Source organism: Dermochelys coriacea, chromosome 6 (genome assembly GCF_009764565.3).
Source record: "Dermochelys coriacea isolate rDerCor1 chromosome 6, rDerCor1.pri.v4, whole genome shotgun sequence".
NCBI classification, from domain to species: Eukaryota; Metazoa; Chordata; order Testudines; family Dermochelyidae; genus Dermochelys; species Dermochelys coriacea.
The window spans coordinates 50,087,113-50,100,430 of NC_050073.1; the positions used below are offsets into that span (position 1 = coordinate 50,087,113).

Consider the following 13,318-nt stretch of genomic DNA (forward strand, 5'->3'; position numbering starts at 1 on the left):
CTCCACCTCCCTGAGTGACAGTCACTAGGTCGACAGAAGCATTCTTCCATCAACCTAAGGGTGACTACCCCAGGGATTAGGTCAGCATAGCTACAGCGCTCAGGGGAGTGGATTTTTCACTCCCCTGCATGCAATAGCTGCACCAATCTAAGTTTTCAGTGCAGACCAGCCCAATTACTAGACTCACAGATTTTCTGGTGTAACTCCATTGGAATGAATCTGACCTAGGATTTTTCAGAAGTGGAGGAGAGGGAAGAGGGACTGGAATTGTAATGCAATGTTCCGTTCAAGTTTACAAACTAAGCCTGTGATCTTGAAAATGCTTATGGATGTGTTTAATTTGATGTCAATTGAATTGCTATTCACATGCTCACTGTTAAGCATGTTCGGGAAATAAACTCAGTGGAAGTTCTCACATGTGGAAAGTTACATGTGGAAATGTTTATAGGAGCAAGGCAAGCAAGCAGTTTATGGATGATACACTCTACTGCATTTGTTGCTCTCATAATGAGAAAGAAAGAAAGAAAGAAAGAAAGAAAGAAAGAAAGAAAGAAAGAAAGAAAGTATAGATCCAACTCCTCCACATACACACCCCACCCACCAAAAATGAGCCAAGCTCTTTGATGGTAATTATAGTGGATTCCATAAATCAAACAGTTGCTTCCAGTTATTTTTAGTATGCAATAACACAGCTATACCTTCACTCTGCTTTCCACAATAACAGGTTTCAGAGTAGCAGCCGTGTTAGTCTGTATTCGCAAAAAGAAAAGGAGTACTTGTGGCACCTTAGAGACTAACAAATTTATTAGAGCATAAGACACATTAGAGCATCTTATGCTCTAATAAATTTGTTAGTCTCTAAGGTGCCACAAGTACTTCTTTTCTTTCCACAATAGTAACACACACACACACACACACACACATATATCAGGTATCCTTACTTAATCCAGCTCTTTGATATGATCTCGGCAAAAGTGAAAATGAGAAGAGAGAATGGAAGCACGGTTATAAGTATGGGACTTGAACATGTAGCTATATACATATTTATTTAATTGTAGAGTATATTTTCTGGTTAATTTCAGTTCAGTAACAAATTTACTGGATCAATAGCAAAGACCATGGAGCTCAGTTTCCAGTTGTACATTACTTCTAGTTGTGGTGACTCAGTGACAGAACTTGTGAAGTAACATTCACACTAGTGCGAATAAGGGAATCATCCTCTTGCTCTTAATCAATCATATATTTTAGGGCTTTTGATTTGCTTTCACTGAAGACAGTGGCAAATACACATTGACTTAAATGGGTGAAGGATCAAGACCTGGATCAATAACAAGCAACCCAAATTTGGTGGTTTTCCAGGCATGCTGCATTATATTCAATAGGATTTTGTGAAGGTAGCTGAGAGTATGCACCAGAAATGATGAAGGGGTAGAAGGGAACATTTTTTGGTAGCTGGCTGTTCAAGTTCCTACCTATCTGACTGTTTGATGCTACTGAACTTATGTTGTGATATTTATCAAGCATTAGGACTCCTAGAGCTTTGTATAAGCACTTTTATCTTTGTACTATTTTACTCTAAATAAATATCAAAACAAACATTTTTTTTCAGAAGTGCAAAAATATCACATCCCAATAAATATTTCCATCAACCTTTTTTTAAATTACTTTTTACTACAGCAAAGTTACAACTAAACGTTAACATACTACATACTACATTGTACACTACTCATTACTTATTCAAGATCAGGTTAATATTCAAAGAACCTGGCTAAAAATTTTGACTTTGTTATAAAAGATGCCTTTAACAGTTGCCTACTAAAGCTAAGAGTCTGTGAATAAATCTGAAGATTTTTGTTTGTTTGTTAAAATCAAGTAAGTGGTCTTTGTAAGTGGTGATGCTTAGCTGTTGCAGATCTAATCTGATTCTCAAATGCAATCTTCTGCAGTAGATACATCAGTTATTTGGACACAGACTAATATTCATTTACCCTTTCACCAGAAATTAGCACTTTATGCAGCTTTGATGTCATTCCAAATGGCATTAAAATGTGAATTGTTAAATGATACTAGTATTTATATGAAATATATATAGAAATAATATATTAGCTAAAGTAGATATGATTTAGCTAAACAATTAGTATCAGGGCAGTAATATGCTGATAAAGTACAGATAGGAACTGAAGAGAAACAGTCAAATGAAAGAGAATCCCATTGAATTACATCACAAAGGAATACAAATAAATACTGAGAAATTTTGTAAAGTGCTTTTATACAAATGAAAGAAATCTAAATGCTAAGACAGATGAAATTGAGTGCCTGGTATTCAATGATATTGATATAATATGCATCACAGAAACTTGGTGGAATGATGATAATAAATGGGACATGGGAGTACCAGAATATAAAATATATAGGAGTGACAGACTTGGTCATGCTGGTGCGGGAGTGGCACTGTATGTGAAAAAAAGCAAAGTCAAATAGAGTAAAAATCTTAGATGAATGAAACAGTACCATAGAGTCATTATGGATAGAAATTCCATGCTTATATACATTCAGATCTGATACTAATGACCATCTGACCAGAATGGTGATTGTGAAATGCTCAGGGAGATTAGAGATACAAAAACAGAAAACCCAAAAATAATTTGGAATTTCAACTATCCCCATATTTACTAGGAACCAGGACCAGATTCAGAGATCAAATTTCTAGACACCATTAATGACTGCTTCTTGGAGCAGCTGGTCCTGGAACCCGCAAATGGAAAGGCAATCTTCGATTTAGTCATAAGTGGAGCACAGGATCTGGTCCAAGAGGTGAATATAGCTGAACCAATAGGTAATAGTGACCATAAAGTAATTAAATTTACCATCCTTAAAGGGGGAAAATACCAAAGAAACCCAACATAGTAGCATTTAACTTCAAAAAGAGTAACTACACAAAAATGATGAAGCTAGTTATATGGATATTAAAAGGAACCGTCTCAAGAGTGAAATGTCTTCAAGCTGCATGGATACTTTTTAAAAAAACATCACAACAGAGGCTCAAACAGTATGTATATCCCAATAACAAAAACAGTAATACCACCAAAAAAACAAACAAAACAAAAAAAAACAACAACCATGGCTAAACAACAGCATAAAAGAGGTGGTTAGAAACAAAAAGGCAGCCTTTAAAAATGTGAAGTCAAATTCTACTGAGGAAAATAGAAAGGAGCATAAACTCTGGCAAGTCAAGTATAAAAGTATAATTAGGCAGGCCCAAAATGAATTTGAGGAGCAACTAGCAAAAGACATAAAAACTAACAGAATTTTTCTAAAATACATTAGAAGCAGGAAGCCTGTCAAACAATCAGTGGAACCATTGGGCAATCAAGGTGCTAAAAGAGCATTCAGAGAAGACCGTTGTGGAGAAGATAAATAAATTCTTTACATCGGTCTTCACTGCAGAGGATTTGAGGGAGATTACCATACCTGAGCAATTCTTTTTAGCTGACGGATCTGAGGAACTATCCCAGACTGAAGTGCTTTGGGAAGAAATTGATAAATTAAACAGTAATAAGTCACCAGGACCAGATAGTATTCACCCAAGAGTTCTGAAGGAACTCAAATATGAATTTGCAGAAATACTAACTGTGGTATGTAACCTATCATTTAAATCAGCCTCTGTTTCAGATTACTGGCAGACAGCTAATGTGACATCATTTTTTTTTAAAAAGTCTCCAGACATGATTCTGGCAATTACAGGCCAGTATGCCTAACTTCAATATCAGGCAAACTGATTGAAACAATAGTAAAGAACAGAATTATCAGACTTATGGATGAACATGATATGTTGGGGAACAGGCAACATCTGCTCAAATGGCAGAGGCACTCAAAAAAGCTGACAGAAAGTTAGGAACTATAAAGAAAGGAATAGATAAAGGACTTGTAAATATCATGATGCAACTCTATAAATCTACAGTATGACCTCACCTTGAATACTGAGTGCAGTTCTGGTCACCCCATCTCAAAAAAAAGATATAATAGAATGGGAAAAAGTACAGAGAAGGGCAACAAAATTTATTAGGAGTATGGAGAGATGAACTACAAGGAGAGATTTAAAAGACTGGAAAAGAACTGGAAAAGTTCAGACTGAAAAAGAGATGAATGAGGGGAGGATATGACAGAGGTCTATAAAATCATGAATGTTGTGGAGAAAGTCAATAAGAGAGTAAGTGTTGTTTACCTATTTGCATAATACAAAAACCAGGGGTCATGCAATGAAATTAAAAGGCAGCAGGTTTAAAACAAATATACAGAAGTACTTTTTCATACAACACACAGTCAACCTGTGGAACTCGTTGCCTGAGGATGTTGTGAAAGCCAAAAAATAACTGAATCAAAAAAAAGAATTAGATTAATTTATGGAGAGTAGGTCCATCAATGGCCATTAGTCAAGATGGTCTGGGATGCAACACCATGCTCTGGGTGTCTTGAAACCTCTGATTTCTAGAAACTAGGACTGGATGACAGAGGATGGATCACTTAATAAATTTCCCTGTTCTGGTGACTCTCTCTGAGACATCTGGCACTGGCTACTTTCACAAGACAGGATACTGGGCTTGATGGACAATTGGTCTGACTCAGTATAGCCATTCTCATGTAGACTAACACTATAATTTCCTCTTTTAAAATTACTATTTTTAATATGTTAACTATAGTTTATCAACAAATAAAACAAAGACAATAAAATGACTAGTCACTCACAACATAACCTCAAAGCAATCTGGAATTAAATTGTACTATTGGGTTTCCAGGTTTGTTAGTCAGCTAGGTGCCAAATATCTCTAAAACATATTTTGAAAAACTATCAGCACATTTAATAATTCATCAATGCATATATCCATCAGGCAAGTAAATGGTTATAAGTTGGTCAAATTTGGTTGGGTGAAATATTTTCCCCCCCGACACTTTATATTAATCGTTTTCTTAAGTTTGTTTTATGCTCTTTTTGAGTCTTCGAACTTTCTCTTTGCATGGAACTTCCAGGAGCCAACAACTCCCTGCAGATCCATTTGCAAAATCCACTTCTACAATAGCTCTACATTTCACATGGAAGTACCATGGGAGATATCTCGGATCATGTGGAAGGAATAGAATAACACCTAGACATCCATCCATACACTTACAAAGCACAAATACTGACACAGACAAGCCCAAGTGGGGAAAGAAGTGGCTAGGAATATATGTACTCTGGTTTCATCTGTACATGGTCATTCACCTTTGCTCCATTTAAGGGGAAGGAAGATCTGAAGGAGGGTAGCAGCTGTCTGAATGATGACGGCGCACATTGTGGCCTAAACGGATGCTTTGGAGATGCAGCCCCTGGACAACTAGCAATTCTGGCTGCTCATAGGGATCCACAGACCCCTCCTGCAACAGTGCAGCTAAAGTCCGTTATCCTGCAGCTGATGATGCACATGGACAAAGGCCACAATCATAGTCTCAATGACTTCCAGTTCCATTTAAGGACCAAGAAGATTATGGACCAAGAGGTTGATCAGTGAAGATAAATAGTAACATTCTGAAAAATGAACTAAAACAACACACATTTGTTTCTCATCAACTGAACAGGTTTCCCTGATCCTAGGTAAGGAAGAATATCAGTGCTTACTGGCATGTGCAGCAAATGTTGTGACTGGCAACATAACAGCAAGTTGCAATAACACAATTGTTCCTTATTGGCAGGAAATTGGGGCTAAAGAACTGAACTTCTATGTCGGAGTGGCATTGAGAATGGTTAAAGGTAAAAGACTGGATACTTAAAGTTGTCAATAATTTGGTGGAAGAGAAATATCTTTAGTCCCTGGGAAAGCAAATATTCTAACATAATGCAGACCTGCAGATAAAGAAGGTGAGATAGACATCAACTGCACAGTCAGAAAAGCCTGAAGAGGGGGAAAGAAACAGTGTAAAAACTGGCAAAGTATAGGGAGAGGAGTGAAAAAGGAAAATTAAACAATGTTGCTAATAAAAAGGACAGTGAGAGGCAGTTTCAGAGCTATCTATCTGCTCTGATACAGTTAAATTTCACCTTCCTTGTATATAGTCACAAAAGCAACTCTGGAAAATAATCCTTCTTCCTTATAAAACATTGCTGACAAGAAGTTATTTGTGCATGGAAACATCATTGTCATTTTGGTTCTTTTCAGTCTGATACTTTTAATAAGAAAGAAAACTGCCTGAATCTGATCCAAAATCCGTTCAAGTCAATGGGAAACTTTTCATTGTCTTCAATGGGCTTTGCATTAGGCCCTTTCTACTCTAATAAACTTAACAGCTTGTCTCAGGAACTAAGGGATGGTGAGAATCCAGAAATATATTTTAGGGAGATTGTGATACGGTAAGAAAATCAAAGCTTGACTTTGATCTGATTCACACTAATGTTACGCATATACAATTCCACTGATTATCATTGGTTTACTATGGTGTGAGTAATACCAAATTCAGCTCCAAAGCCTTCAACATTAGGAGTTCAGACTTACTGTTTTGTATATATAAGGATCCCCCAGCTCATTTGAGATTTAATCTCATCCTATTCACAGTTCCCAAATGTGAAATTTGGTTTCACAGCTATACAGTTGTTGGAACACAGGGGTGGGTTAAGAGAAATCAAACACAAGTCACTGGGCTTAATACAGGAATAACGGAGTGAAATTTAATGGCCTGAAATACTCAGGAGTGCAGAATAAGTGGTCTGTTGGTCTCCTCTGTCCTTAAATGCTATTAAGCTATGAATCCATAAAATATTGGCTTGGAAGGAAAATACCACATGCTTCATCTTCCATTTGTAAATATCTTCCTTGTAAACTTGATTCCACTTCACACAGTGAAATTCTCAGAATGTTTTTTTGAATCTTGTGTTGCTAATCCAACTGGACAGCTGCAGACACAAATATCACAATCTGCAGTTAAAAATGTCTGGGTTTTAATGTGCACTATTTTTCAATGGGACACAAATTGCTGCATAGAAAGATCAGCTGATCTGTGAAAAGGAATTCAGTGGCATCCAAGCTTCTTTGAAACAGGGGCCTAACCTTTAGTGACTGAATGTTTTGTGAAAGAAAGTAAGAAGCCCTCTACTCCTGGGGCAAAATTCTCCTTTCTAATCTGCAGTGAGGTTCTCTTTTTCACCTGAGAGGACTGCACATAGAATGAGACCAGAATGAGCAACAAAGATGAGCACTGTGGATCTGTGAGGAGAAATATGTCCTTCATATTTAAGTGAAGAAAAACTGCAATAATGAAAGGTATAAACAGACAAAGTTATAAGAAATACAGAGAGTTAAATTGTTTCTAAGCATCTCTTTGGGCTGTAATATTACCAAATTGGGAGGTCTAGTGTCCAGGGTTTTACTAAAATAAATTTAGGTCCCTATGAATGTAAGGCATAAGAGCTCAACCCTGAAAGGGTGCTACGCACCTTCAAGCCCTATTGACTTTAATCGGATTTGAAGATGCTCAGAAATGTAAAGGGTTCAGATCTGTAAAACTTTATGGTATGAATATAATCAGAAAATTGGCATGTAAAAATGTCTTCTTAAAACTCAATGAGTGAAATTCTGGCTCTATTGAAATTGATGGCAAAACTCCCACTGATTTCAATGAGGCCAGAATTTCATCCAAAATATCTACCTCTCATGTGACTTTGAGTTGTGTCCAATCTCCGTAGGTTCTTTCTCTGTGTTGAAATCTTTGTTCAGAATATTCTCTTTTAATAACTTCTGCTCCAACTTTACTGCTACAGTTATCACAGCTACAAAGGCTATGTCGTAAATGAAAAAAAAACAAAGGTGATTCAGAGTCAGTCCTTTACTCACCTTGACTAGTTAGGCATGAGCAGGATAGGTGTCCCTCACAAGAACATGGGGTGCTGAAAGAGGGCAAAGCAGGGCAAAGCAGTATGTACTAAATTGGACAGGCATTAGGTACAAATTACACAAATGATATCTTGGGGCTCTGTGTCCTTTACTAAATTCATATCACAAACTGGTTTAATTTGCCCCTACATCAATGAGAGTAGATACAGAAGAAATACATAGCTTGATTCCCACCATCATGGCAATCTGAGGCTGTCCAAATTGTAAAGTCATTCCTAAAGTCAAAGGAGTAGTGGCAGACAAAAAGTGCCTTCGCAGTGGTAGTCATAGCAAACAATGAAAATTGTGTACAGGCACACATACACCCTGAAGAAAAAAATTAAGAACAAAAAGTTTTTCCATTTCATTCTGAATTTTTGAAAATGGCTACGTTTTGGAAATTTCCTATAATATGTCATTTTTGGACAATTTTCTGAGTGAACATTAATGAATTTGCTCTCATAAACAGGGTCAGCTCTAGCAACTTTGCTGCCCCAAGCAGCTGCCACCGAATTGCTGCCGCCACAGCAGCAGTGGAGCGGCCGCCGAATTGCCGCCACGGTGGGGAAAGTGGCGGAGCTGCCGCCGAATTGCTGCCACGGGACACGGACTGCTGGACCATTCTAATTGCCACCCCAAGCACCTGCTTGGAAAGCTGGTGACTGGAGCCAGCCCTGCTCATAAATGATCCTATTTTCCACATAAATCCACAGAAGTTCTGATTCACAAAATGGCTTGGAACCAAATGCCAAATGTTTTCATTCAAAATTTCCCACTTCAAAGTTTTGTCACTTTTGCAGCCTCGAGTCCTAATCCTACAGTATGAGGCACACACAGCAGTGGACTCCTTCACCAAGATGGAGCCCCACTGAGGTCAGAATCTGATTTCATTTACACTGGTGTAAGTGAGGAGTAACTTCTTTGAATACAGTGAAGTCATTCCAGATTTCTTTTGGTGTACATGGGGATATATTTTGGCCCTTAATGGTTCATGCACCTTCCTCTACATATAGCTGCTTTTGTAAATGTCAGTAGAGTGAAAAGGAAGAATAGCTCTCTGTTGCTACTAAATTGCATTCATAAGATTGCAAACCCTAAGACAAGAAGACATGGACATGAATGATAGAGTACTTTAGGAATTATTGCTTTTACTTAAAAAGTGACAGCAATTTTTCCCCTATGTTTTTAAAGTCACAAGAATATGTTGCATTGACATAGAAAGGGATGTTTCAGATGTCTTAATTTTTTCTCCTAAGAAGTTATTGTGACTGGAAAATACAATTCTTATTTACTTGAGAATTGAATCTAAATGCTAAAACTACATAATTTTACACAACTCTGAAAATTTATTTTAAATGCTTAAAACTAAATATCAATATTATCTGTCAAAATTATAAAAATAATCAAATTCTGTCAAGCCTAAGTGTAATATTCATGCACTGTACACTATTTTCTAATAGCCAATTCTTGAGGCAGTGTGGTCAAGTGAATAGGACACTAGCCTGGATTTTTCACACCCCTGAGACACATAGCAATGCTGATGTAAATTCCCAGAATAGACCAACCCTTGATTTTGTTAAATGCTTTGAGATCTGTGTATGCTATATAACATGCCTGTACTTAACAGGTGAGTGCCTGAGTAATCGCCAATTAAAAACTGAGAACAGGCCTTAGGATTTAGCCCACAATGAAGAGAGATGTGAGGCTCTGCATATATGCACACAAATGTATTAAAATATAGTTAAAAGAACAGCCTTAACCTTGAATAGGGAGCTGGCCACACAGTCCAGGTTTGTGAAAATGATAAGAATATATAGGGTTTTAATGTGTTAGGTCATTATTTTTAATACATAGATCTTTCTGGTTCTTTCTTCCCTGTCTCCATCTTTCCTTCTCACTGTGCCTGGTGCAACATAACATACAGTCCTACCTTAAAATCTGATCTGATCTTCAAGATCTAGGGAAGAGCTTCTTTGTAAGAGGATGATTTCTGGTGATGAAGAGGGCATCAACACCTGCAAGGAAAGACACACAGATATTACAAGTTTTCACATGTTGGTTACACAACAATGCAGGAAAGTGCAATCTGTGATATGAGAAAGTCTGGGCTTGGTCCATATAAGTACGAATTTGGGCATCTCTCGCTACCTGCAGGAATTGTTTTTTCTTTGTCATTTTCTGTAATAATCCCCTTCCTTCTCCACTAGTTTATGCTGGAATTGAGTTTCCTCACTATTACATATGGCTCCCACTTCATTGCTTCAGTAGTGTGGAATTTCTTTTACAATGCTTATAAACTTAGCTGCCATGTAGTAGATTAGAATGCATTGGCAAATACCATACATTATAACACTGACAGTCTTTTGACAGTAGATAGGAATGCTACTGTAAGGGGAAGCAATCTTTTGCTTCTCAGGAAACTAAACACCTTGGCCAAAATTTTCAAAAGTGACTAGTGATTTTGAGTGCCTCCAATTTTAGGGGGCCAATTTGAGACGTTTTAAAGGGGCCTGATTTCCAGAAACTCAGCACTTTCTGAAAATAAGGCCCATTAAAGAGTCTTAAATTGGCATCCAAAACCACTAGTCACTTTTGAAAACCTTTTCTTAGACTTCTAGAGGAAGTTATATCATCGCTAGCATTTGGCCAAGAAGCAGGAGCTATACAAATATATATATAAACTCTATCAGAAGTTCTATACTGCTTCAAGAGGTGTATGGTATTGCAAACAGGAAGTGTTGCTGATTGGAATAGGTATCCTCTTTCCATGAGTCTGCACAATAGAAATAACTCTGGACTGCAATATTCATGTCTCATTCCAGGTCAGAACTTTCCAAAATTTCATGTGAATTTGAATCCAATCTTCTCTTCAACTAATTGTAGAGATGGTAGCTACACTCAAAGTTCAGATCCAGTGTGAACTTTCTCAAAGCCTAGGATGTAGAACTGGTTGAAAAATCTCCATCAGAATATCTTTTCACTGGAAAATGCAATTTCATTAAAATCAAAACTTTCTAGAGCAGTGGTTGGCAACCTTCGGCCTGTCAGGGTAATCTGCTGATGGGCCACAAAACAGTGTGTTTACATCGACCGTCTGCAGGCACGGCCACCTGTAGCTCCCAGTGGCTGCAGTTCGCCATTCCCGGCCAATGGGAGCTGTGGGAAGTGGTGGCCAGCACACGGTGACCGGCACGTGAGTGACAGTACCTGAGGACAGTCAATGTAAACAAACTGTCTCGCAGCCAGGCAGTGGATTACCCTGATGGGCTGAGTGTGGACAATGGGCTTCAGGTTTCCCACCATTGTTCTAGAGGAAAATGTGAACTTTAATGAATCTTTGTTTTGAAAAAAAAAATTGAAGAAAACCATTTGCATAAGATTGAAACATTTCAGACATTTGGGTCCCATTTCAACAATTTCAGAACAGAATGTTTTGATTTTCATTTTGAAATCATGCTCTCTCCAAATTTATTTCCAATTTGGAATGAAAACAAATATAGAAATTGCAGTATTTCTGGTGAAACGGAAATTCCAGTTCCCTGCACAGCTTTAGAGCCAAGATTTGGTTTGGTTCTTTCTTTATTATGTATTATTTATTTGTTTGTTTATATGTATTGTGTATATGTGCATGACTATCTCCAGAATGCTTGCCTTAAACATTTGCATCATTTTATGTAACCTTTATTTACAAGATATGTTAGGAGCAATACAATTGTATGAGGAGATCTATTTTTGTAAAAGAACATTCCAAACATCTGGTATTCTTTAAAAAAAAAATCCATTCCCTTAAGTAATTTTTGACTTGCCATAATCACCGAACATAGATCTTTTTTAAAAAAATGTGACCAATAATGAAAAGACTAGAGCCAGAGTAGTTGTTGGCCAGGCCTTGAACCTACCACTGCAATCTTCTCTTCCAATCTCTAGACATATATAGATCCTACAAACATATATGCACATAATTTTATGTAACAGGGTGGCCCTTTTGAAGATCAGGGCTGTACTGAGCAACATTTTAAATGGGGCTTCTTTTCTGGCTAATAAATTCCAAAGATTTGTTTCTTTCAAATCTGAGATATATCAGATATCAAACTCACCTCTGTTAACTTTATTCTGTAAATAAAGCCTTTGGACCAGATTTATAAAGGTATGTAGGTGCCTACATGTGCAGATCAGCACTCAGATTTACAAAAGTGCCTAATTGAGTTAGGCACTTAATTCTCTTTGACTTTACGTTGGTGAATCTTGGAGATACCCTCAAACAAGAACGCTTTTGTTTTGTTCATATATCCACAGAAAGTAGAATGCTGAGCGCTTAAGCTTTTAGGGCTTTCCTAAGCCTACCCTGGGGTTTCTGAAAGATAATCAGTGTATTTCAAGTCATCTTAATGATATCAAGACAATGGTGGTTCTTTCCTCTCAACTGCCCCAGCTTCTTTCTTGTCATTTGAAGATGTTAAGATTATTTCCTTTGAGCAGAAGATAATTAGCCTGTTAGCAGCATGCAGTATGAGCTGGGAGGCTGTGCACAGAGGAATTATTCTTCAGTAGTTAAACTTTCTGGTCAGCAAAATAATTCAGTATGGGAGGAATGTGCAGCGGGATTGTGCCTTTGACAATGCACTAGAAGATTCAAATTTACTTGGAAGAACATGCAGCTATTTTGGGATGAAGAAAACATAAGATTTTAAGCAATCTCCCTCTCCATTTTAATAAAATCTTCAAACACCTGTTTCATTACTCATCCTAAGTGCAATGAACTCACAACCACTCTGCTTGTTCTGGATTGTTTATTTTGTACTGTACCCACCCATACCTTTGGGGTCCTGATTCTGAAAAGCACAGCTGAGCACCCTCAATTTCCATTGTTATAGGATAGTTACCCTGTAACTCATGGGATGGGGCCTGTGGATTGTAAGTGATATGGGACAGGGATTCCATGTTTTGGTTGAATGTAAATATATGTTGGCTCTTTGTCTCACAATAGTGTGGGAGTAGAAGAATTTGTTAGACACAGAAGTAGGAGTGAGAGTGAAGGTCTGATGAGATGCAGCTATGACACATTATTATTCATTGTGTGAGGGTTACTCAGAGCAACTGTCATAAAGCACAGTGCAGAGCACACAAACAATGAGAAGCCTTGAAAGTGAAGGCAGGTCTCTTGGTTGGAAATGCTTCTGTCACCCTCCAGGCCCTGGATTCACTGCTCTGTTTGTGTAAAGAATCTGGTAATGTGAGTCAGGGTACTAACAGCCACTGAAATAAATACATACATTATTAATCAAGATTGGCCTGCGAAGGCTTCATGAATTGAAAAAGGGTCACAATTCAACAAGTTTAGAATTCTACTGACTACCAGGTCTAGAATTTATGGAATTAATAGAAACTGAACAACTAGCAGTTTAAGAGAGTGACCAGGA

General features: G+C 37.5%; 1 protein-coding gene across 3 annotated transcripts in view; it reads right to left on the minus strand.

Annotated features, from left to right (window-relative positions):
* Positions 1 to 13,318, minus strand: part of LRRC4C (leucine rich repeat containing 4C) — a 1,007,170-nt gene that overhangs the window by 149,923 nt on the left and 843,929 nt on the right. For all 3 annotated transcript variants that reach the window (XM_038407809.2, XM_038407817.2, XM_043516293.1), the window contains one exon: positions 9,829 to 9,913. The gene's annotated coding sequence lies outside the window, so the exon portion shown is untranslated. The remainder of the gene's footprint in view (positions 1 to 9,828; positions 9,914 to 13,318) is intronic.